Source organism: Dromiciops gliroides, chromosome 2, assembly GCF_019393635.1.
Source record: "Dromiciops gliroides isolate mDroGli1 chromosome 2, mDroGli1.pri, whole genome shotgun sequence".
Taxonomy (NCBI): domain Eukaryota; kingdom Metazoa; phylum Chordata; class Mammalia; order Microbiotheria; family Microbiotheriidae; genus Dromiciops; species Dromiciops gliroides.
In genome coordinates this window covers 23,732,654-23,758,134 of record NC_057862.1, presented here as the reverse complement: position 1 = coordinate 23,758,134, position 25,481 = coordinate 23,732,654, and the positions used below count along the sequence as shown (strand labels likewise).

The 25,481-nt window shown below is 38.1% G+C and overlaps 1 non-coding gene across 1 annotated transcript; it reads left to right on the top strand.

The window, feature by feature from the left end:
• Positions 1-22,666: 22,666 nt before the first annotated feature.
• Positions 22,667-22,773, top strand: LOC122744866. Its single transcript, XR_006355204.1, has one exon. It is a non-coding gene; the product is annotated as a U6 spliceosomal RNA (small nuclear RNA).
• Positions 22,774-25,481: the final 2,708 nt, after the last annotated feature.

Below are 25,481 nucleotides of genomic sequence, written 5' to 3'. Positions count from 1 at the left end.
CTTCATTTTATCTCTCTCCAACATCTTTTCACAGGTTAGCATCCCCCTCTGTCCCTTCAGATACTTCTTTCATCTTTGTTTTTCTTTGGACACCCTGCCATTTTTAAAAGGAACACTTCAATGATTTGGAAATACTGGAGAGTGGAGAGGCATTGTTCAAATTTCTTTACTTTCTCTTGTAGGAGGAACACCAGCTTAACTCTCTTGACTTTGTCAGAAAGAAAGACAGAGCACATTTATTATAGTTGTCTTAGAATTTCCTTTTGTTCTTCATACTTGCTGAAATCAAGACCTACAATCAACCAATTAGCAAGCATTTATTAAGCACCTATTATGTGCCAGGCGCTGTGTACTGGGAACACAAAAACAAACACAACACAGTCTTTGTTTCTCAAGGATATTGCATTCTATTGAGGGAGACGACATGTACATACATAAATATATGCAGAATAAATAAATAAAGGACAGCTAGGTGGTACTGCAGTGGGTAGAGTGCCAGGCCTGGAGTCAGGAAGACTCATCTTCCTGAGTTCAAATCTGATCCCAGACACTTCCTAACTGTGTGACACTGGGTAGGTCACTTAACCCTGTTTGCCTCCATTTTCTCATCTGGAAAATGAACTGGAGAAGGAAATGGCAAACCATTCCACTACCTTTGCCAAGAAAACCCCAAATGGGGTCACAAAGAGTCAGACATGACTGAAAATTACTGAATAATGACCAAAAGCTCTTTGGTTTTCAATTGCCTTGATGAAAGTTGAAAAGACAAGGAGATTTGTAGCTACTTCATGCTATATTTTTATGTATCAGCTTTTAGAAGAACATTGAATTTCTAATTTATATTGATTTAGCAATCTTATTATGCACTCAACTATTTTTTCCTGCCACATTCATGCATTATGGGGAGTCCTCTGTTAATTTTTGTGTTTGTGAACTTTGTGACCCATAATTTGTCGCTACTAAACATCTTTCTGTTTATTGCTTTCCACTTCTTCCAAGACAAGAAAGGTTGAGCCTTTCCTCATATCTTTCTCATTTTCAGGTTTACAAAGTGATTTCCTCACAGCAGCCTTGTGAGGAAGCTCATGAAAGGACAAGCCATACCACTGGCTTTGGGCTTAACAGATCAGCTTTCAGCTCTCACAGGTCTTTGCCTCATGTCTACCCTTGTCCAGAATGACCTCTGGGAAATCTCAGCTCAAATCAAGTTCATTTCTAGGTTTCCACAGACAGGGATAAAAGGACCCACATCTCCTATATAAGCATTCATTCAAGGTAATGCAATGATTAGAATGACGCCACCTGCTGGAGACTTACTGTAGGAAAGTTCTGCCATTAGGAGAAGGCCTCTGAGGGCAAGCCATACAGTCAAGGTCCTTGGCATCAGGAAGTGATGTTTGCTCATGGGTACTGTCTATCAAGGCTACCAGTCAATCAACTTGAGGAGCCTCCCATTTCTGGGAGGAGGACATGAAGTAGGAAGTGGATGCTGGTGGAGGGGTTCTTTCTTTTTTGGTTCTTGACCTCGCCATGGTGGGTCAGATGATGGGGTCTCTTAGAAATAGTTAGATTTTTACCTTTCTCTCTGATCCTAATGTTCTTTAATAAATACTTAAACACTTAAATACTCTTGCTAAAGCTTATAATTTATTGGCTCATTAGATTTTAAATAGTATAGCTAGAATTTTAGCCCCTTGTAGTAACAACACATACGTTACATACTGGACAGTTTTTATTTCATCCCACAAATATATATATATATATATATATGTATGTGTATATATATATACACACACACACACACATATATACATATATATGTATGTGTGTATGTATATATATATGTGTGTGTGTGTGTGTGTGTATGTGACTTAGAGAAGCTCATTTTTAAAACTGTAATTCTCCATTTATGGTGGGCCCTATATCCCTCTCAGTGCCCTATATAGTTCCCTGTTTCATAATGCCATCCTGTGGTTTGGAATCCCCTTTGATTGTTTTGTTTTTTTGTTTTGTTTTTTGCAGGGCAATGAGGGTTAAGTGATTTGCCCAGGGTCACACAGCAAGTAAATGTCAAGTGTCTGAGGCCAGATTTGAACTCAGGTACTCCTGAATCCAGGGCTGATGCTTTACCACTGCACCACCTAGCTGCCCCTGTAATCCCCTTTGAAAGGAAAAAATATGGCGTTGCTAAAGAGACCACTCCCTTCCCATGAGACCTGTGCTGTATGATTACCTCCAGATAATACCTATGGCAAAAGCCAAATCTTTTGTTCTCTCATAGAATGCCTTAATTCTTTAGTACTTCTCCATCCATGTGTGAATTCTCTTCTTTCTAAGAGGTGAGTCTGCCTAGGAACTTCATTTTATTTTGCTAGAAGACAGTTCCCTCAACTATCCAGGAACCCAACACTGTTAAGAAAATTTCCTTTCCTCTATTCAGGGTGCTGGATTTCAGAACCAATTCCTACTCACTGCTGGTCACAGCTCCTGCCAATTCTGGGCCTGAGGAGAAGTAGGTGCTAAGTCAGTCCCTGAAGTAGACTGGACTACCACACACCTGACAACTCTACAGGGACTGAAGTTGACTCTCTGTCCCCAGATCTCTAAATGAAAGAGCAGAAGGTAAAAAGGGGCTAAAGTGGGAGGAAGTAAAGCCTTCTTTTTTAGAGACCCAAAGCAAAACAGGGGACTAAACCAACAGTGATTCAAGATAAACATATCATTCCCGATTATTAAGAATTATGCAGGTGCCATCCTCCTCCTCACTGAAGAGTTATTTTGCATGTCTTGAGTAAATGACCCTGTCTTCTCAAATAAATTGTTATGGAATATGCCTTTTGCCCACCATAAAAAATACTCTTAGTCTCAGACAAATATGTATTACCCAAGATCCTATTCAAATTGATTAAGTAATTCTTTAATCAACTTCCAACTCAAGTATGTATTATAATCCTATTTTAGGAAACAGGAAAAAATTAAGGTTCCAAAGTTTAAGTGTCTTGCTAATTAATGATCACACAACCAATACGTTTTGGAGATAGGACACCAACTTAGGGGTCTTCATTCAAAATCTTGTACTAATGTCATTATGCCACATCAACTGGATGGTTTAGAGCTGAAAGAATCTTATTGGTAACCAATCCACACACCTTAATTTGTGGATGAAGAAACTGAGAAGTATAGAGGGAAATGTCTTGCTTGTTGTCCTGCCACCAGTGGGGATTTCACTTCATATATTCTAAGTACAAATCTATTGCACTTTTCACTGCTGATGAAAATAGTAAGGGTAATGAGAATTGTCAGAAAGAAGGGAGAAGGAGGAAAGGAGGTGGGGGAAGGAGAGACAGAGACAAAGAAAGATGGAGACAGAGAGACAAAAGCAGAGACAGAAGAAGATAGAGAGATGGAGAGAAACAGTGCAAGTTGGGAGGGAGAAAATGGTGGGAGCACTCTATGGTTTGAACAGATGGGAAGCAGTGTGGTACAATGGAAAGAACACTGGTTCTGCCAACAGAGGATATGGATTCAGATCCCATTTCTGATGCTCACTCTGTGTTTGGCCTTGGACAAATTATTTAACCAAGGCTTCAGTTTCTGCATCTGGAAAGAGAGGGTTGGAATCGACAGCCATGAGGACTCTTTTTATTCTGTGAGCCTATAAAACTCAGCCAGAATGGCAGTAGACTCACAAGGACTGGGCTGACTTGTGCAGAGCTGAGAGGATGACAGAAAAATAGGAAGAAATGACAGCCGAGTCCAGATTCACAGCAAAACGAGCATAATGTGAGCATGGTGCTTGCAAGGTAACAGTCACAGTTCTACAACTGCCACCAATTTAGCTCTCAGAGTGCACACCTCAGCAAAAACCATAGTTAAAAGCTAAGATCTACAGCTCCTTTAGTGTGAGGTGAAGTGGTCAGGGGAAAGAAGTTTTCCAAGGCTTATTAATGGTCATCAAATGAAGGGAGCTGGCGATGGCATCTGTGAGCTGATGGTGCTGCACAGTGATAATTCACATTAAGTTTATATTAAGCTTAGGATTCATTAGAATAATTTTAGAAATTCAGCTGACCTTGCCAGACAGTCCTCATTCTCCACCATTGTAATGCATCATCTCCTACTCTAAGCTACTCTCCAAGTTGCAACACAGCCCAAGGACAAGCAGCATTTTATTTTTACACATTTTCATTTTATCTGCTTGGGAAAAGGTCATTGACAATGAGACAAATAAGACAAATCAGATTCTAAAGTCAGCACTCTCTTTGGGAGGCTTCTTTTTATACTCTAAAGTTAGTTGATTTTCTCTCTCCTTTTTCTTCCTCTCTCCCCTTTGTCTTCTTCTCCCTCCCATTCTCCCTCTTTCTCTCTCCCTTCTTCTTCTTCTTCTTCTTCTTCTTCTTCTTCTTCTTCTTCTTCTTCCTTCTCTCTCTCTCTCTCTCTCTCTCTTCTCTCTCTCTCTCTCTCTCTCTCTCTCTCTCTCTCTCTCTCTCTCTCTCTCCTCTTTCCCCTTTTCTTTCTTCCCCCCTGTGATGAAAAGACCACAACTCTAGAAAATGGGCTGCTTTCAAAGCCAAATGATGGTGGGAAATGTCACGTTCCCATTTATTGCCTAGCCAGAGTGCAAGTCTTATTCCCATTGTAAAGAAGAGGCATCTCAGGCTCTAGGTAACTTACCAAGGATCACTGTGCTAAAACATGACACTAACCAGACACATTTGTTCATTCAATATGAATTTTTCAATTAAAATTTTGTGATATCTTTCCTTCTCCATCAGCTACATTTCTTCTATATGTCCCCTGATCTTCCTTTCTCCACACACCCTAAAAACAATCCCTTATAATGAAGTATTAAAAGGAGGGGGCAGGGTTCAGCAAAATCAATGAATAGAAACATATCAAAAAAGTCTGAAATGATATATAATGTTCCAAACCCATAATCACTCACCTTTGTGAAGAAACAGGGGCTACACCTTCTCATATTTCTTCTTTGGGTTCAAATTTGGTCATTCAGATTTCACATCATTCAGTTTCAATTGTCTTGTTGTTATTTTCATTTAAACTATTCTTGTCATCATGTGTATTGTTTTCCTAGTTCTGTTTACTTCACTCAATTCATGTAAGTCTTTCCAACTTTCTCTTGCTCATCATAATTGGTGCTTTTTACAGCACAGTAATATGTTATGGCTTTGATAAACCATTTGTTTAGTCATTCCCCAGCTCTTGGGCATCTCCTCTGTGCCCACTTCTTTGCCACTATTCAACAAGGATATATTAAATACCTACTATATGTCAGATACTGTGCTATGTGCTTAGATACAAAATGAAATAATCTCTGCCTTCAAAGGACTTACATCAATTAACTTGTACACTAAGCTAAAGACAAAATACATACAAAGAAGATACAAGGTAAAAGAATGGGGAGAGTACTAGGAACTGAGAAGATCAAGTGAGGCTTTTTATGGGAGGTGCCAACTGAGCTGAGCTTTGAAAGAGGCCAGGGATTTGATAAGATGGAGATGAATATGAATTATGTAAGCCCGTATGACCCTGCACATGGGTATCATGAACCCCAAAGTCTATCATACCAACACCCAAGGGAATACCCAAACTGGCTCCAGACTAAAAGGTCTTAAGTGCTTTAGATCCTGGTCCATTGGTTAGTCCATGAGACATCTATTTGTGAGGGCCTCCAAAACTTTCATAAAGTTATACAGGTTTCTTATAGACTTGGCTTCATCTTTTGTGAGCCTCTTGCCTTTATACTGATGTGTGGGTCAGTCCTCCTGGTTGGTCCCTCTAATGAATACCAGTATGCTCACTCGACCTGTCTGGCTTCCAGACCACAATCCACTACTTCTGTTTCACTAAACACTTTTACGAACTCAGACTGGTTGGTGATGTAACACTCTCGAATAGGGACAGTGACAAAAAGAATGGCAGAGATATTGTTTGGAGTACAAAGAAGTAATAGGATCCGCTATTGGTATGAAGCAAAAAAGAAAAATAAATTTGAACAGTTGGCATTTGCCTGATGATTTAAAGCCTGCAAAGGACCTTCTATGCATTATATCATTTGGGCACAATACCAACACTGTGTTTCATGTATTATCTCCATTTTATGAATCACAGAAAGTCTTGCCTATTATCAGTTAGTAATTACTAGTAGGAGTTCAACTTAGTTCTTTCTGTTAATAATCTATCAACAAGCATTTCTTAATTTCCTACTATGTGCCAGACATACATCAAAAGGCAAAAATGTCCATGACCTCAAAAGGATTGCATTCTTTTTTTTTTTTTTAAATTTCTTTCTTTTTTTTTTTTTGTATTTTTTTTTTTTGGCAGGGCAATGGGGGTTAAGTGACTTGCCCAGGGTCACACAGCTAATAAGTGTCAAGTGTCTGAGACCGGATTTGAACTCAGGTACTCCTGAATCCAGGGCCAGTGCTTTATCCACTGTGCCACCTAGCTGCCCCAAAAGGATTGCATTCTTGCAGTGGTGGGGGTGGATGGGTGAGATGTATATAGAAAAGTAAATAAAATTGCATAAAAAGCAAACATAAGGTAATTTTATAGAGGAGTTAACTAGCAGTCAATGGGTGAAAAGGATGAGGAAAGGTGGCAATGAGGCTGAGCTTGAAGAAAAGTCTCAAATGGCCATGGTGAGAAAAAAGTATATTTCAGTCATACAAACATCCTATGTAGTGGTAGAGACTAAAGATGGGATTTTGTGCCTGAGAAAGAACAAGAAAACCAGTTTGGTTAGTATGTAGTTTCCATGGAGGGGTCGGGATAGGGTGTAATATATAATAAGCCTGGAAATTAGGGTATTAGATTTACGTGCATTCTTTTTTCCCACATAAATATATTCGTGCATTCTTAAGTGTATCCATTGAATAGCATGGGTGACATCAATATTCTTAGAAAAAAAGCCTTTTTGAATTGTGGAAGGTCATTGATAGTAATACAGTAATAGAAGGAAAAATTAATATTTTTCAATGACCAGAGTAGTACCACCAAAAACCTAAATGAAAACAAAACCATAGAGTTAATAAGTTGTTTGAAAAATTATATCTGACTGACCCAGGAAGATTTCTGAATGGAAATGTTGAAGAATATACTTCTTATTCAACATTCAGTAGAAAAGCTTTCGAAAAACTACTCATGTTTTAGAGCATTTAGGTATAAAAAGCAAATATAAAAAGAAAGGAAGGCTAAGTACATCCTTATATATTATTATGCAATCAAATAATAACTAATAAAAGAAATGTGAATACAAAATGTAGACATAAATGTAGACTAAATAATAATACCCTGAACAAGGAATTTGTAAATTAACAAATCACAGAAAGAATAAATAATTCTGGTAAAGATAATAACAAAGAAACAACACATCAAAACCTATGAGATGTATCTAAAGTAGTCCTCTAGTAAAAATGTATAGCTTTGAAAATTCATATTAAAATTTGGAGGGGAAGGGAAAAAGGACCAATGAAGTAAGAATGTTATTAAAAATATAAAAAAATGAACTATTATTGTTCAGTTGTTTTTCAGCCATTGTCTGACTCTTTGTGAGCCCATTTGGGTTTGTTTGTTTGTTTTAGCAAAAACACTGGAATGATTTCCCATCTCCTTCTCCAGCTCATTTTAAGATGAGGAAATTGAGGCAAACAAATTTAAATTATTTGTCCAGTGTCACAAAGCTCTCTGAGGGCAAAAAACTGTCTTTCTGCTATTATTTGTATTCCAAGTACTTACTGTAGTGCTTGGCACACAGCAAGCACTTTATTGATGTTTATTGACTGACTGACTGAAGTAAAAATAATCAAGCTGTTAGTCCCTTCATTTTCTTTTCTTTCTTTCTTTTTGTTTGCAGGGCAATGGGGATTAAGTGACTTGCCCAGGGTCACAGAGCTAGTAAGTATCAAGTGTCTGAGGCCAGATCTGAACTCAGGTCCTCCTGAATCCAAGGCCAGTGCTTTATCCAGTACACCACCTAGCTGCCCCCTAGTCCCTTCATTTTCAAAAAAGGACCAGTGACATTATGGGTGCCTCTTGATTTGTGCATGAATTAGATAGATTTTAAGTGAAGCAGAATTTCATAGTCATCAGCCAGCTTCACTCTTCCAGAGTCATCAAAGTCCAGTGGCAGGATAAGAGTCAGGATGACTGGTGATGACTCAGGATGCAATGGACGACCTTGGTGACTTCCATGTCTGACAAAGCTTTAAGGACTCCACAGTGCCTGCTTTACACCTTCATGGCTGTTGGAACAACTTGTTCACTTCTGCCCATTCTACCAGGGGAAGTCTTCACATGCTTGGGGTAGATATTCCCTTCACTTACCAATGGGTTTGAAGCCTTTCAGTTACTCTCAACCTGGTTTAATCTGTCTGCCAAGATGGTTTTACTGGGGTGTAGCCACTGTGCATATTATACCTTCTTGGAGCCACAGAGTTGGGTGAAAGGTGGACACCAAAGGTGGATGAGCACCCCTGAAAAGGGTCCAGCAAGCCCTCACACCAGAGGTGCTAGTCTTCCCTGAACACTCCATACATCCTGATACCAAAACAAGGAAGAGACAAAGCAAAGAAAGAAAATCATTAACAAATTACCCTGATGAATGTGTAAACAAACATTTTAAATTAAAATTCTTGAGAGGAAAGTAGAGAAAAATATTTAGAAAATAATTCACTGTGGTACAGTTTGATCATTCCATTGGTGAAAGGAAGATTCAGTATTAGGATAACAATTAATATAAGATTTTAAAACAAAACAAAACATTCCTCATGAGAAATCCCTCATGGTTTTGTCAAGATAAAGAAGAAAAAAAACCTTTACCAAAATATTTTTCTGGACTTTATCATCTCCAGGAACTCATCATTTTGCAAGATGAAATAAACTCAGAAATTCCCACCTCCTCACATCTTTTCCTACCCACCTACATCCCTTTATCATGCCCCTGAGATGGGTGCATTTCTTACCACTTTTTGTTTTCTATGTGTTGTTCCCCCTTCATCAGATTATGAGCTCCTTGAGGGCAGGAACTGTCATCCCATTCTTTGTATCCTCAGTATTTGGCTCTGTCTGGAACTTAATGTTTTTGACTCTGATTTTCTGGGGAAAAATACAGTCCTCATTTATGTTTTTTTTTAAACACTAAAAATATAGTGAGAAAACTCTTCTTTAGCATAATTTACACCATCTATCCAAGTCCAAGAGCTGGCTTTATTTACAATGGAAAAACACTCAAATCTTCACCAAGACAAATGGGTAAAAAACAAGGATGCTTGCTTTCTTTGCAGTTATTTGGCATATTTCTAGAAATATTAAGTGTAGCAATAACCCAAGCAAACAAAATGAAATTTATAAATATGCATTTGTAGTTTTGGATTACTTTGTTTCTTGGTTTTCTAGTCAGTTCTTATTTCTTTTATTTTTTTTTAAACAAGTACCAAATCATTTTTATTTTTGTTGAATTATGACCACTATTGTAGTAAATGGTTTGAGGTCTGGCAATACTCATAGCCCCTTCTTTCAAATACCTACCACTCAAATGGATCTGCAATCTCATTCATCAGGAGTTCTCTATAACAGTCATTTATGACTACACATTTTGAGGGATGGCTGAGAAAATTGTGTAGACATAAATGATACATGTGAGGAATTCAGAAAAACAGGGACAAGTTGTATAACCCAAGGCAGAGTAACCTAAGCCAAACCAAGAGAACAATGTAAACAATGATTAGAACATTGCAAATGAAAAAAAATCACTAAAATGAAAATAACCTCTGAGAAATTAAAAAAAAATATGTTCCCAAATAACATATAACATAATCTCCTCTTTTCCTCATGGCAAAGACTACTAGGGAATAATGTTGCATATGTTGTCATATTTGTTCATTGTATTGGATATTTTAAAATTATTTTATATACATACATAAATTATATATTATATATATATATATACATATATGCACATCCATACACATTCATCCATCCATCCATCTATGTTACATGGGAGGGTCCAACTGGAGTGGGGATAGGTAGGTCGTTGAGCAGAAGGAGTACTAAACCAGGAGTCAAGAAGACTTGAGTCCAAGTCTAGCCTCATAAATATACTAGCTGTGTGACCCTGGGAAAATAACTTAATCTCAATCTGCCTCAGTTTTCTCTTTTGTAAAATGTGGGTAATATCATCTTCCATCCCAGGGTTATTGTGAGAATCAAATGAGGCAATACTTATAAAGCATTTTGCAAACCTTGCAAGTGCCAGCTAGGGCAGCTAGGTGATACAACAGATAGAGTCCCAGGCTTGGAGTCAGAAAGATTCATCTTCCTGAGTTCAAATTTGGTCTCAGATACTTACTAGATGTGTGACCCTGGGCAAGTCACAACCCCATTTGCTACAATTTCTTATCTGTCAGATGAACTGGAGAAAGCAATGTTAACTGCTCCAGTATCTTTTTCAAGAAAACCCTAAATGGGGTCATGAGGAATAAGACATGACTGAAAATGACTAAACAACAAAATGGAGATAGCTAAGTAGCTTAGTACTCAGCCTGTAATCAGGAAGACTTGAGTTCAAATCTGATCTCAGATACTCACTAATTGTATGACCCTGGGCAAGTCACTTAACCTCTGTTTTCCTAAATCCACTGGAGAAGGAAATAGCAAGCAAATCCAGGATCTTTGCCAAGAAAACCTCATATACGGTCATGAAAAGTCAGATATGACTGAACAACAATTATCCCCCCCAAAAAATGATAGAAAAATGATATAAAGATAAAAAGCATTACATATGTATATATACTTATACATATACACATATATGTGTATGTACATATTTATGTATTACATAAGTATATAAATGCATATGTATGTACAGTGTATACATATACAAACACATACCCACATATATATGTGTTTATGTATATGCATATATAAGAAGAGAGGAAGGAAACAAAGAACCTTCCTCCCTATAGTTGATAATTGGGAGATTATAGGCTTGGAATGCTACATGAACTGTCAGATATGGTCACTATACTGGTTGGTTTTGCTTGCCTGTTTTTCTTTTTTAGAAGGGAAATAATCCCTTCGGGACAGGAAAGAGAAGTAATGTAAATTTTTGTGAAATGACTACCATTTTTATTTTATTTTATTATTTTTGTGTGAGGCAATTGGGGTTAAGTGACTTGCCCAGGGTCACACAGCTAGTAGGTGTCAAGTGTCTGAGGTGAGGTTTGAACTCAGGTCCTCCTGGTTCCAGGGCCAGTGCTCTATCCACTGTGCCACCTAGCCATCCCATGACTACCATTTTTAAAGGCACCAATTAAATTTATTTAATTTTTTTTTTTTAGTGAGGCAATTGGGGTTAAGTGATTTGCCTAAGGTCACACAGCTAGTAAGTGTTAAGTGTCTGAGGCCAGATTTGAACTCAGGTCCTCCTGACTCCAGGGCCGGTGCTCTATCCACTGCACCACCTAGCTGCCCCTATTTTAAAATTTTAAAACAAAGCTGAAACGCCTCATCTGCTTTTCTAAAGGTTAAAAGGTTTGAGGATTAAAGGTAGGTAATGGAGGGACTTTCTCCCTGGAAGTCATTTCTTCATGTCATTTATGATAAAAAAATCCCAGTAAAATCTCTATTTTTATTGAATTATATTTAATAATAATTATTATTATTTAATTATATTTATTAGCTAAGCTGCTCGTTCAAAAATGTTAACTTTCATCATCACTGGATCTGAAGTCAAAGGAGAAAGGTTCAAATTCTGCCACCTACTACTTGTATGACCTTGGGGAAATCAGCCTCCCTAGTCCTTGGTTTTCTCATCTGTAAATGATCTATATCCTGCCACTCGATTCAGATGGCTCCAGAGGAGAGAGTGAGGCTGATGATTTTGCACAGCCCTGGCTCACTTAAATCCAATTCATTGCAATTCATGACATCATCTCTTGATGTCATTGTCCTCTTCATGAATAAAGGACAAGGAGGCAGTTAGGTGGCACAGTGGATAAAGCACGGGCCCTGGATTCAGGAGGACCTCAGTTCATTTCTTGCCTCAGACACTTGACACTTAGTAGGTGTGTGACCCTGGGTAAATGACTTAACCCTCATTGCCCCGCCCAAAACAACAACAACAACAACAAATGAGATGATAAGACTAGATGATTTCTAAGGTTCCTTTAACGTACAAGTATAGGGTTTTGTTTAATACTAGAGAGGCACAGTTCTTTTTTTTTTTTTTTTTTGGCAGGGCAATGAGGGTTAAGTGACTTGCCCAGGGTCACACACCTACTAAGTGTCAAGTGTCTGAGGCCGGATTTGAACTCAGGGAGTCCTGAGTTAAAAGCCGGTGCTTTATCCACTGCGCCACCTAGCTGCCACCGAGAGGCACAGTTCTAAGGTGGCAAGAGTGCTTTGTCTCATATTTGAAAGACCTGGGTTCCAATCTTTGCTATGATACTTCCTAACTTTAAGATCATGGGCTATTCACCTAACCTCTCTGAGATGTTTTCATTCTCTGAAAAATGAATTCATGTAAAACGTACCTTACAGGTTTGTTATAGAACTCACATGAAAGAATGTATGGAATGAATGTATGGATTGTGAATTTGAAGGTATTATTGTAATGCTTATCCATTTTCTTACTAATAAAGTGAAGATAATAACCCTCACTTCCCACCTCTCTGTTTGTCTGGGAGGGAAGCACTTTGTACTCCTCAAAGTATTATGGAATAGTGAGGTATTTTGAAATCTGAATGCACTTACACTTAAAAAAGAAACACAAAGCATCATGTAAACACAGAAAAAAAACTGAGTTGGTGAAAAAAAGATAAAACTTTCATCAAAAGAGCAAGACTTCTACTTTAGTTTGTAAAGTCTCTGGGACCAGCAGTTGTATCTATTCTGGAAAGCTGACACCTTTGAAAGACAGAATGTCTTTGAAATAAATGAGAAGCAAAAAACAAAGTAGAGAGAAAGGAAGGAAACAGAGGGAGGTACCAACAGGGAAGGAAGTACAAGATGGATAGAGCAGGCACGCCAGTGAAGAAGCAAGAAATAAGAGGAGGGATGGAGGGAGAAGGGGGTGGGGAGAGACTCCAAATGTGTCTCTGACTCTCAGATCTGGAAGGAATCTCAGTGGTCACCTAGCCCAACCAGCACTTCTCTACCACAGACCTAACCACTGAGCATCCAACCCTTTCTTGAAAACCTTTAATGAGTGGGAACTCATTATCTACTTCCCAGTTTGGGATAGCTCTTGTTGTTAGGAAGACTAAATTTGTCCCTGTAGCTTCCATCTTGCTGCCAGTTCTGCCTTCTGGGGCCAAGGAGACCAAGTCAAGGCATGATCAAGAACCTGAGACTCTGAAGAGGTTAAATGATTTGCCCAAGGTCACATAGAAAGTAAGTGATGGGGCCAGAACTTGACCCAGGGCTTTGTACTCCAAGTTCATCAATATTTCCACAACATAAACCTATCTTCCAGGACCATTCTTCTTTGTAATTGCTTCCCCATCTAAGGTCTTCATTGTCTGGCTAGAGCAATGCCCCATTTTGTCATGTAATTAGGCCAAGAAGTTCTATATCTTCACAGAATTCCTGTAATCATCATCTCTCACCCGGGTTGTTGCAATCACCTTTTAATTGGTTTTCCTGTATCCAGTCTATCTACTCTCCAATCCATTTTCCACACTGATGCCAGGGATTTTCCTTAAGGGTGGTCTGAACACGTCATTTCACTACTCAGTAAACTCTAGTGGCTCTTGACTGCCTTTAGATCAAATTTACCTCCTCAGGCTTACCATAGTCCTTCATGATTTGTCCTGTCTTTCCTTCCCCATTACACATCATTCCCCTTTCTACAATCTACATTCTCCCAGAACACACCTTCTCTCTGTTCCTCACACAGGGCATTCTATCTCCAGCCTTTGGGCTTTTAAAATAGCTGGTCCCCATGCCTAAAGTGCACTCCCCTTCCTCATCTCTACCTCATACAAACCCTTTTTTCCTTCAAGATTCAACTCAAATACCAGTTGTTATATGAATCCCTTCCTGATTTCCATAGCTATTAATAACTTCTGTAACTAAACTACCTTGTATTACTTATATATTTACAAAGTAATTCTATATAGGTATATACAGAATATAACCATGTATTATAACATTATATCATTAATATAGTTTTTTCACATAACATTATATATTAAAACAAATTCTGTATACTTTGTTATACATAGTTAAAGATTTTATTATTAATTTGTTAGATAATTAAAATATAATAATTTATAGTTGATTATATATGCTTATAGTTGATATAAATTATTTGGTATTTCATATATATTTCACACATAGAAATATACATATTTTATTGTGTATATAGTTACATTATATTTAAAGGCACATGTTAAATTAAGTATGTACATATATGTACATATGCATATATATGTATACATATACATATACAAACACATATACATACACTTACCCTTTCCCAGTCCTAAAGAGAATGATCTCAGTTATTACAAAGCATTCAGTACCACCAAATTCACTTCCATATGTGGATTAATCAATAGACACTCCTTTGATTCTTATCAATCAATATTTATTAAGTACCTATTATGTGCCAGGGATTATGCTAAGCACTTCTATTGTTGTTCAGGGATTTTTTTTTAAAGTCTATCCAAGTTTTAGTGGCCCCATTTAAGGTTTCTTGGCAAAGATATTGGAATGGTTTGCCTTGGCTTTCTCCAGATCATTTTACAGATGAGGAAATTGAGGGGAACAGTTAAGTGACTTGCCCAGGGTCAGACAACTACTAAGTGTTTAAAGTCTAAGATTTAAACACAGGTCTTCCTGACTCTAGACCCAGTGCTCTATCAACAGTACCACCTAGCTGCCTCTCAGGCTATGCACTAGGGATAGTCCCTACCCTCAAGGAGTTTACAATCTAATGGGGATTACAAAAATGGAGATTGGATTACAATCCAGTGGACAGATAAAGTACAAACAAATATGTACAAAGCAAGATATATTCAGGATAAATAGAAAATAACAGAGGGAAGACTAAAACTGGGATTTGAAGGAAGCTAGAGGTCAGTAGTCAGAGCAGAGAAGGAGAAGGACTGTTCCAAGCATGGAGTGTTTTATTCTTAGAGCCAGGAGTTCAATGTCACTGGACTGAAGAGGATGTATCAAGATATAAGAAGACTGGCAAGGTAGGAAGGGGGCTGGTTATGAAGGGCTTTGAATGACAAACAGAGCATTTTGTATTTGATCCAAGAAGGGAGCCATTGGAATTTATTGAGTGGGAAAGTGACATAGTTGAACATGCCTTTTAGTAAAATCACTTTAGTGACTATTCCAATAGATAATATGTGAGGTGATGAGTCTTGTACTAGAGTGGTGGCAGTGTCAAAGGAGAGAGGGGGGCATATTCAAGAGATGATACAAAGGTGGAGTCAATAAGCCTTGGCAACAACTTGTATATGGAAAATAAGAGATGGTGAGGAGTTTCAGGATGACTCTTTGCTTATGAGCTTGAGGGACTGGGAGGATGGTGTTGCCCTTCACAGTAATAAACAAGGTTGGAGGAGGGAAAGCTTTAGAGGAAAAGATCATGAGTTTTATTTGGGACATGTGGAGTATAAAATGTCTATTGGACATTCACCTTGAGATATGTAAAATATAGTTGGAGAAACTGGATTGTAAGAGATTAAGAATCCTTACATCAGACAAAGCAAAAGCAAAAATAGATCTAATTTAAAAAGATAAGGAAGGAAACTACATCTTGCTAAAAGGTATGCTAGATAATGAAGTAATATCAAGACCAAGTAGCATAACATCCAAATTCTTAGAGGAGAAGATAAATGAGTTACAAGAGGAAATAGACAGTAAAACTATACTAGTAGGGTATCTGAACCTTCCCCTCTCAGAAATAGATAAATCTAATCACAAAATGAATAAGAAAGAAGTTAAAGAGATTAATAGAATATTAGAAAAGTTAAATATGATAGATGTCTGGAGAAAACTGAATTGGGATAGAAAGGAATATACCTTTTTCTCAATGGTACATGGCCATATTAAAAAATTGACCATATATTAGGGCACAAAAACCTCATAGTCAAATGTAGAAAGGCAGAGATAGTAAATGTGTCCTTCTCAGATCATGATGCAATAAAAATTACATGTAATAATTTGCCATGGAAAGGTAGACTGAAAATTAATTAGAAACTAAATAATCTCATCCTAAAGAATGAGTGGGTCAAACATCAAATCATAGAAACAATCAATAACTTCATTCAAGAGAATGACAATAACAAGACAACATACCAGAACCTATGGGATACAGCCAAAGCAGTGCTTAGTAGAAATTTTCTATCTCTAAATGCTTACATGAATAAAAATTAGAAAGAGGAGATCAATGAATTGGGCATGCAACTAACAAAGCTAGAAAAAGAACAAATTAAAAATCCCCAACTAAATACTAAATTAGAAATCCTGAAAATCAAAGGTGAAATTAATAAAATTGAAAGCAAGAAAACTGTAGAATTAATAAAAAAAACCCTAAGAGCTGATTTTATTAAAAAAGAAACAATAAAATGGATAAACTTTTGGTTAATTTGATTTAAGAAAAGAAGAAAACCAAATTACCAGTATCAAAAATGAAAGGTTTGATTTTACCACCAATGAAGAGGAAGTTAAAATAATAACGAGGAACTATTTTGCCTAACTGTATGCCAATGAATTTGACAATCTAAATGAAATGGATAAATATTTACAAAAATACAAATTGCCCAGGCTAACTGAAGAGGAAATAAAATCCTTAAATAAGCCCATATTAGAAAAATAAATTGAATAAGCCATTAATGAACTCCCTAAGAAAAAATCTCCATGGCCAGATGAGTTTACAAGTGAATTCTACCAAACATTTAAAGAACAATTAATTCCAGTACTATACAAATTTTTTGGAAAAATAGGTGAAGAAGGACTTCTATCAATTTCCTTTTTTTGATACAAATATGGTGTTGATACCTGCAAAAATCTTAAATTAGCAAGGAGATTACAGCAAGTGATCACCAGGATAATACACTATGACCAGGTGAGATTTATACCAGGAATGGAGGGCTGGTTCAACATTAAGAAAACTATCAACATAATCAACCACATCAGTAACAAAACTAACCAAAATCATATGATTATCTCAGTAGATGCAGAGAAAGCATTTGACAAAATACAACCCTCGTTAATATTAAAAAAAACTAGAGAGCTGACAGCTAGGTGGTGCAGTGGATAAGGCACCAGCTCTGGATTCAGGAGGACCTGAGTTCAAATTTGGCCTCAGACATTTGACACTTACTAGCTATGTGACCTTGGGCAAGTCACTTAACCCCCATTACCCCACCAAAAAAATAAAAGTATTTTTAGGGGAAATTAGGTGGCACAGTGGATAGATCACCGGCCCTGGAGTAAGGAGTACCTGAGTTCAAATCTGGCCTCAGACACTTAATACTTACTAGCTGTATGACCCTGGGCAAGTCACTTCACCCCAATTGCCTCACTAAAAAAGCCCCAAAAAACAAAAACAACAAAACACTAGAGAGCTTAGGAATAGGTGGAGCTTTCCTTAAAATAATAAGCAGTACCTACCTAAAATCATCAGCAAACATTATGTGTAATGGGGATAAGTTAGAGGCATTCCCAATAAGATCAGAAGTGAAACAGGGATGTCCATTATCACCGCTATTATTTAATATTGTACTAGAAATGTTAGCTTAAGCAATAAGAGAAGAAAAAGGAATTAAAGGAATTAGAATAGGCAAGGAGGAAACAAAACTATCACTCTTTGCAGATGATATGATGGTATACTTACTTAGAGAATCCTAGAGAATCAACTAAAAAACTACTTGAAACAATTAACAATTTTAACAAAGTTGTAGGATATTAAATAAACCCACATAAATCACCAGCATTTCTATACATGACCAACAAAGCTCAGCAGCAAGAGATAGAAAGAGAAATCCCATTTAAAGTAACAATAAACAATATAAAATACTTGGGAATCTACTTGCCAAGACAATTACAAAACACTTTTCACAAAAATAAAATCAGATCTATGTAATTGGAGAAAATATCTATTGCTCATGGATATGCCAAGCAAATACACTAAAAATGACAATTCTACCTAAATCAATTGACTTATTCAGTACCATACGAATCAGACTACCTAAAAATTATTTTATAGAGTTAGGAAAAATAATAACAAAATTCATCTGGAAGAACAAAAAGTCAAGAATATCAAGGGAACTAATAAAAAAAATACACAGGAAGGTGGACTAGCCATACCAAATTTGAAGCTATGCTATAAAATGGCAGGAATCAAAACTATTTGGTACTGTCTAAGAAATAGACTGTCTGTGGTTGCTCCTTAGGGTTGTATTATTAGATTGAGCTCAACTAGTCACAAACTGTACCATGATATCCAGATCTCAGACCTCTGTGGACCTCAACAATTCGGTCATTTATTTTTAAAGACTAGGTCTCCTTATCTGGCTAAGAGTACATGTTGATCCTCCACTCTTAGAGGTTCTCCATAACAATGCTGGATTTAGTGGGGACAGTAATTTGGTTTAGCCCATTCCAGCTCAGAACTACCAAGTGTAAGAGATCCACTACCCTCAACTTCCCAAGTATCTGGGATTACATGTATGTGTCCCCATCCCAGGCTCTTTTAACCCTGTGACTCTCAGAAGCTCAAAAGGTCTATTCCATTCCATCTGCACTTCTACTTCCCTATGGCTGGAAGGAGGAAGCACCTGGGACAGAAGCAAAAGGGATGCTGTGTTCCCATGACTATGTGTTGGCCCAGTTGGAGAGTTGGTTTACTGCTACCTACCCAGAGGTTTGCAGCATATTGTCCCTCAATTGGGACCGGAAAAGAGAGAGTCACCTTGCATCCCATTCATTTCTGGGATCAACAGCCAATCAGAGAGGCAATTTCTTTACTGTGTAGTAGGGGCAGGGGTGGGGAGACACAGAGAATACCTGCTCATGCTCCAAAGTCCACATGAGAATTGCATTGGATCAAGCACACTCCACATGTTTATGAGGACTGGGCTCTCATGGGTCAGCCCTCTGTTAGACTGATACATATGTACATGTCTCTCATAAATTTCTTATTTCAATGAAACTTTTTAATTTAATGTGATCAAAGTCATCCATCTTGCATTTCATAATATTCCCTACCTCTTGTTTGGACATAAATTGTTTTCCTCTCCATAGATCTGAGAGGTAAACTACTCCTTCCCCTCCTAATTTATCTATGATATCACCCTTTATGTCTAAATCTTGTACCCATTTTCGCCTTATTTTGGTATATGGTGTAAGATGTTGGTCTATGCCTAGTTTCTGCCATACTATCTTCCAGTTTTCCCAGTAGTTTTTGTCAAATATTGTTCCTATCAAAGAAGCTGGAGTCTTTGGATTTATCAAACAGTAGATTACTATAGTTTCATTTTTTTTTATCTCTGGTGCCCTACCCAGTGCCTGGCACATAGTAGATCCTTAATAAATGTTGATTATTTGATTGCCCTCAAATGCTACCTCAATATACCAACAAATACTCACCCAGCTTCTGTTTGAAGACCTCTAATCTGACAGGTCCCTCAAAATATGCAAAAGTAGTCAGCATGGAAGGAGAATTTCCTCCCTTTTTGTATCCTGCCCTACTTTAGCATTCTATTGAAGTCTAGGGATCCCTTTTCAGAACAATGTTCTTGAATGCATCAAATAAAATATATAGGGTTATGTATTTAAGGAAACCAATTACATTGAAATAGTTATAATTTGTTTTTTAAAATCACGTTCATTGCTCTCATATTAAGAACTCCTGTCCTAGAGGGACATATAACTAGAGAGAGGCTGACTATTATTACATATGAAGATAGAATGGAAGAAAACGAGCCAAAGGATGAAAATAAAATATGCCCGCAGAGGGGACATGATAAAAAATATGAAGCCAGCCCTATAAATACAGAGGTGAATAAGAGAGAAGGGAGATTTTTTTTTTTAAAAGACAAAGGGATATAACAAAAAAATGCCAGATTCTAGAGTACTGAGAAGAGTAAAAACACAATGGTTAGGCACATGATATTTCAGGAGGAATTCCTATGATTTTGAAAGATAATCAAAACCTCCCAGAATTTAAATCTTAAAGAGAAACAAGCTCATGGTGGATCCTTCCCATAGCTCATAACAGCAGCAAAGACCTGATTCTGACAATTGACCAAGCAGATAAATTATGATTCAGGCAGCTCCAGATCTAGAAAATGTGGCAGAAACAAAAAGGAGGCCCGGCAACTAGTGAAATTCCTTTGGCTTCATCTGTGAGCTCATGGGGAGTCCATCTCATTGATGAACGTCCTTATCAGCCAGCAAATATAAATGACTTATGGGAATAATATTTCAAGGCATAATGACATGGCTCTATCTAGTATTCTTCTAAGATCTGGGTTATTAAATATTAAATATCAAAGCTGTAAATTATAGTAGCAGCTTTATATAACTAAATTAAATTCAAACAAAACCTAATTTCCTTAATCATTGGCGGTAATCCTCAAGGAACATATGCTATTAACTCAACTACAAATGGCACAGAGATTGTATGACTTCGGTTCAGTTATTTGATATCAAATTCTAATCCAGGGCAGGCTCCTCTCTAAATCTCCTACAGGGATTTTAATACTTCAGCAATCATACTGGCTCTTTACTGAGTAACTAATCTCTTTATGGTCTATTTTCTCATTGCTGTATCAATTTCCCTTTTTCTGTCACTGCCTCTGTCCCTATCTCTCTGTCTCCCCGGTCTATCTCCCCATTTGTCTCTCTGTCTCTCTGATTTCTGTCTTTGCCTCCATCTCTCTCCTATATTTGCATTTATAATCACAGGATTTAGTGCTGGAAGGAGCAACACAGACTATTTAATCCAACACTTTCATTTTACAGAGAAGGAAGTTGAATCTAGGAGAAGAAAGGTAACTTGTCCCTGGTCATTCAGGTAGGGAGAGGCAGAGCCTGAATTCCAAGCCCCTTCCTCTGTCTCCCTCCTCATCTTGACTTCTTGGCTTCTCTGGCTTGAGGGCAGGGACTTTTTAAAATATTCTACACTTACCACAGTACCTGGCACATAGTAATAATAATTTAATAAGTGCTTATTCTATCTTCTCCCTTCCCAGTGTGGAAACTCTTTCCATTAGTGCCTAGCTTCTTAAACTGTGGGTTACGACCCCGTATGGAGTCACATGACTGAATGTGGGGGTTGTGAACAAATTTGGCAGCAGTAAAAGGTTATGTACACCTATTTTATACCTATATACCTAGAGGCGAGTAAGAATTTCTCTGGTGAAAAGGAGTTGCAAGAGGAAAACGTTTAAGAAGCCCTGCACTAGTGCAGGTAAGTAACTCATCTTACATTTCACCCTGCTTAGGATGTTAAAAGATTTGCCCATGGTCATAGAACCAAAAAGTGGCAGAGGCAAAACTTAACCCAGGCCTTCCTGACTACTCTCCCTCTATTTCCTATGCTGTGCTGCCCATTAGAAGTAAGGGTAGGGGGCGGCTAGGTGGCACAGTGGATAAATCACCTGCCCTGGATTCAGAAGTACCTGAGTTCAAATCCGGCCTCAGACATTTGACACTTACTAGCTGTGTGACCATGGTCAAGTCACTTAACCCTCATTGCCCCGAAAAAAAAAAAGAACTAAAAAAAAAAAAGAAGTAAGGGTAGAGGTATGGACAGAGAAATCAACATAGGTGTGGATATAGATTCTGGATGTGATGGGACATCTGGATACATCGCAATGCCCTCTGTAATGATGCTGCTGCAGATATCTGACCATTGTATTTTCCTTTAACAAACATTAAGAACTCACTATTTATGTAACACCCAACAAGGCAATGAAGGTACAAAGACATGTTTTAAAGCAAATTTCAAGGGGAGCTTTGAAGGAAACTCAGAATTTGCAACCCCCCCCCCAATTTCCTGGGCCTCCAAGGGTTTGCCAGTTTCACTGATCCAAATCCAGGCATTTGCCTGAGCCAAGCTTAACACATAGGCCAACATGCATCAGCACACAGCCCCCAGCAGCCAAGTACAACCCAAAGGGGACAATAGAACCCATTGTCCTAAAGCCCAGCTACTCACAATGGGTGAAATGTCAGTGATATATGTTACAATTGTACTGTAGATATTAAAATAAAATGAACCCCAATGCATTTACTTTTGAGTTCTCATGGAGGGAAACTGACCCTTTTTAACCTGTGAGCGACAGGCGATTTTCAACATGGCAGTGTCTGTTGAACAAGTGAGACTGTATCTCTTAGCAGATATCCCAGAGGGCTTGTCCTGGCAACTTGCCACTTTATTAACTATTTGTATTGCCCATGAGACAGCATAGCTGTTGCTAGAGGGAAGAATAATAAAGAAAACAAACATTGGTTCACAGACTGCAATAACTAATCCCAAGTAACTAATACTTAGCTGCCACTTCATAAATATTACTGTGATTCAGGGAACCTGGGTAGAAGTTCTTCCTTCCTTAGCCTAACCCAAATTAAAGGTCAATTCCAAAACAAGCTTTCATTAAGTCCCTACTATGTGTCAGGGGTGCTCGCTTCAGCAACACATATACTAAAATTGGAACGATACGGAGAAGATTAGCATGGCCCCTGTGCAAGGATGACATGCAAATTTGTGAAGCCTACTATGTGTTAGGGACTGTGCTAGGTCCTGGAAATAAAAAAGACAAAATGGAATCCTTTTCTCAGGGAGCTTCCTTTCTACTGGGGAGAAGGAAGAAGGAAGCAGCATGTATACAGAAAAGCAAATGCAAAATGTATCATCAAGATGGATTTAGTTGGTAAGAACCTTAGAGTTTATGTGAGCCAATCTCTTCATTTTACAGATGAAGATTTAGGTCCAAAGAATGATGACTTGCCCAAGGTCATACATTAGTAAAATTCCAAGCCTGTCACTGACTCCAAAGTCTGTGTTTTTTCTACTGTATCATATACTTTTGGGGTGTAGTAAGGCACTAATAGTTGGGGAGATGAGGAAGGGCTTTGGGGGGAGGTAGGCTTTAAGCTGAGCCTGGAAGAGATTTATGGGTTCCAAGATAAAGTGTGATCACCTTTTAGACAGAGACATGGGCATTTTTTTTTTGGTGGGCCAATGAGAGTTAAGGGAATTACCCAGGGTCACACAGCTAGTAAGTGAATTCAAGGCTGGTGCTTTATCCATTGTGCCACCCAGCCACCCCCTAGACATGGGCATTTGAGATATTTCAGCCAAGCCTATGCAGAGGTATGCAGACGGGAATGGCATGGCATCTACAGAGAACAGTAAGTGGTCCATTTGGGCTGGAATGAATCAATGATGTATCGATGATGAAGGATGTAAGTGCTCTATGTGGCAGGCACTGTGCTTGGTGCTGGGGATACAAACACAAGGAAGATGGTCTCTGTCCTCAACGAGCTTATAAACTAATAAGGGAAGACAATGCATGAAGGGGTCCTGAAGTAAGGGAGGTCCTTGCAAAGTCTATAAGGATGAATAATGGGAAATCAGGCTGAAAAGGTAAGATTGAACCAAATTTCAAACAAAAAGATGCATTTGTATTTTATCAGAGACAATAGGGAGCTACAGAATTTTCTTGAGCAGGGGAGTGAAATTGTCATACTTGTGCTTTAGGAATATCAATCTTATAGCTCCATGGATTATAGGTTAGAGAGGGGATAGACTGGTGTCAGAGAAATGCACGAGGAGGCTATCACAGGCATGAGATCTTAAATGAGGGAAGTGGCTGTGTGAGTGAAAGAAGAAAATAGATACAAGAGATGTCATGGAGGAAGAACTGACCAGAATGAATAACTCTTGGACCTGGAAGGTGAGAAAGAGGGAAGAGTCTAGAATGACCCTACTATCCCAAACCCAGCTTATCTGAAAGAATGTAGAGCCACCGGCAGAAGTGGGGAAGTTGGGACAGGGATGGGTAAGTTTCCTCATCTCTAACATAGAGATAGACATATTCATAATACTTGTCTGATACTTAAAACTCTACAAAGGAGAACTTTAAAAACAAATAACTCATTGATTCCATGGCGTTGCAACTCTAGCAATGGTCTATGGTGCAGAAGGATTTTCCATATTTGTTCTGAGAATCATCAACTTAGAGCTGGAAGGGACTTTGGAAACCATTTAGTCTGACCTTATTTTACAGATGAAATAACTGAGGTCTAGAGAGGTTTTTGTAATTAATTACTTGATGAAAGCTGGTCACACAGAGATAGTAAATGATGGTTGGGATAGGAATCAAGGTCCTCTTCAACCCAATTCAACAGGTATGTATTGTGTATATTATGTCCTTGGTGGAGATAGAAAGCCCCTAAAGAAATGGGTTAACTCCTGGTCTACAAGGGTCTTATGTTCTCATCTACTCTTGGAAGTATTTTTCTTTTAATCTACTCTTTCTTCCTTTAAGATCCAGCTGCACCTTCCACATCTGGTCATTCCTGGTCCCCTCAACTCTTAGTGCCCTTCCTTGGAAACTACCTTGTTTTCATTTACTTACAGTTATCCCTTCTGCATTCCAGGAGTTTGGAATGCCAATACCCTCCCAATCTGGAAAATCTGCATAATTTTTGACCCACCCTTCTTATCGGAGAAGAAGTCTTAATATTTTTCATTTTTTTCTTAGTGGTGTGTTTACAGTACCGTATTGTAAAATTTGGGTTAAGTCTGATCATAGGCTATATGTGTTGGCTGCTGGCCTTATATGTCATCTGCAGCTTCCACAAAACTCCCCCAAAATTCCCATTTTATTTCTTATGCCAACCCAAGATATAGTGAAACTGCAATTAGGAAAAGCATGATGTGGAAGAGATAACTATATTCTCTTTGTATTTGTTTTTCAATATGCATTTCTATGTCCTTGCTTCCCCATTAAAATATAAGTTCATTTCAAATAGGGCTTGTGTATATATGCCCAGGACTCAGAAGAGTGACTTTCTCTGCAAAATGAATGTGAAAGACCAAATTATTTCTAAGGACTCTCCTAGTGCTAACATTATGATTCCCAGAAAGTGCAATAGCCCCCAGCTGCAATCCCATCTCCCCCACTAGGCATTTCTTCTTGGATCTTTGAGCTGTCACCTCAGATCTGCATTATCCTGACAAGCCCCAAGGCCCAGAACTTCCGGCCATCCAGGCATGTCCCTTCAGTCCCTGAAGGGCATCTCCATCTAGAAGTGTTTTACCACCAGGCAGAATCTCTTGCTGGGAAGCAATGACTCAGGACTTTAGGAGTTCTAGAACTTTTGAGGTCGTGACCAAATCTAGAAAAACCCATCCCTTAGGACTGATAGTCACTTCCCATCAAGGACAAGGCAGAGGAGAGGCGGGATGTGGGGCATTGTGTCAGGCT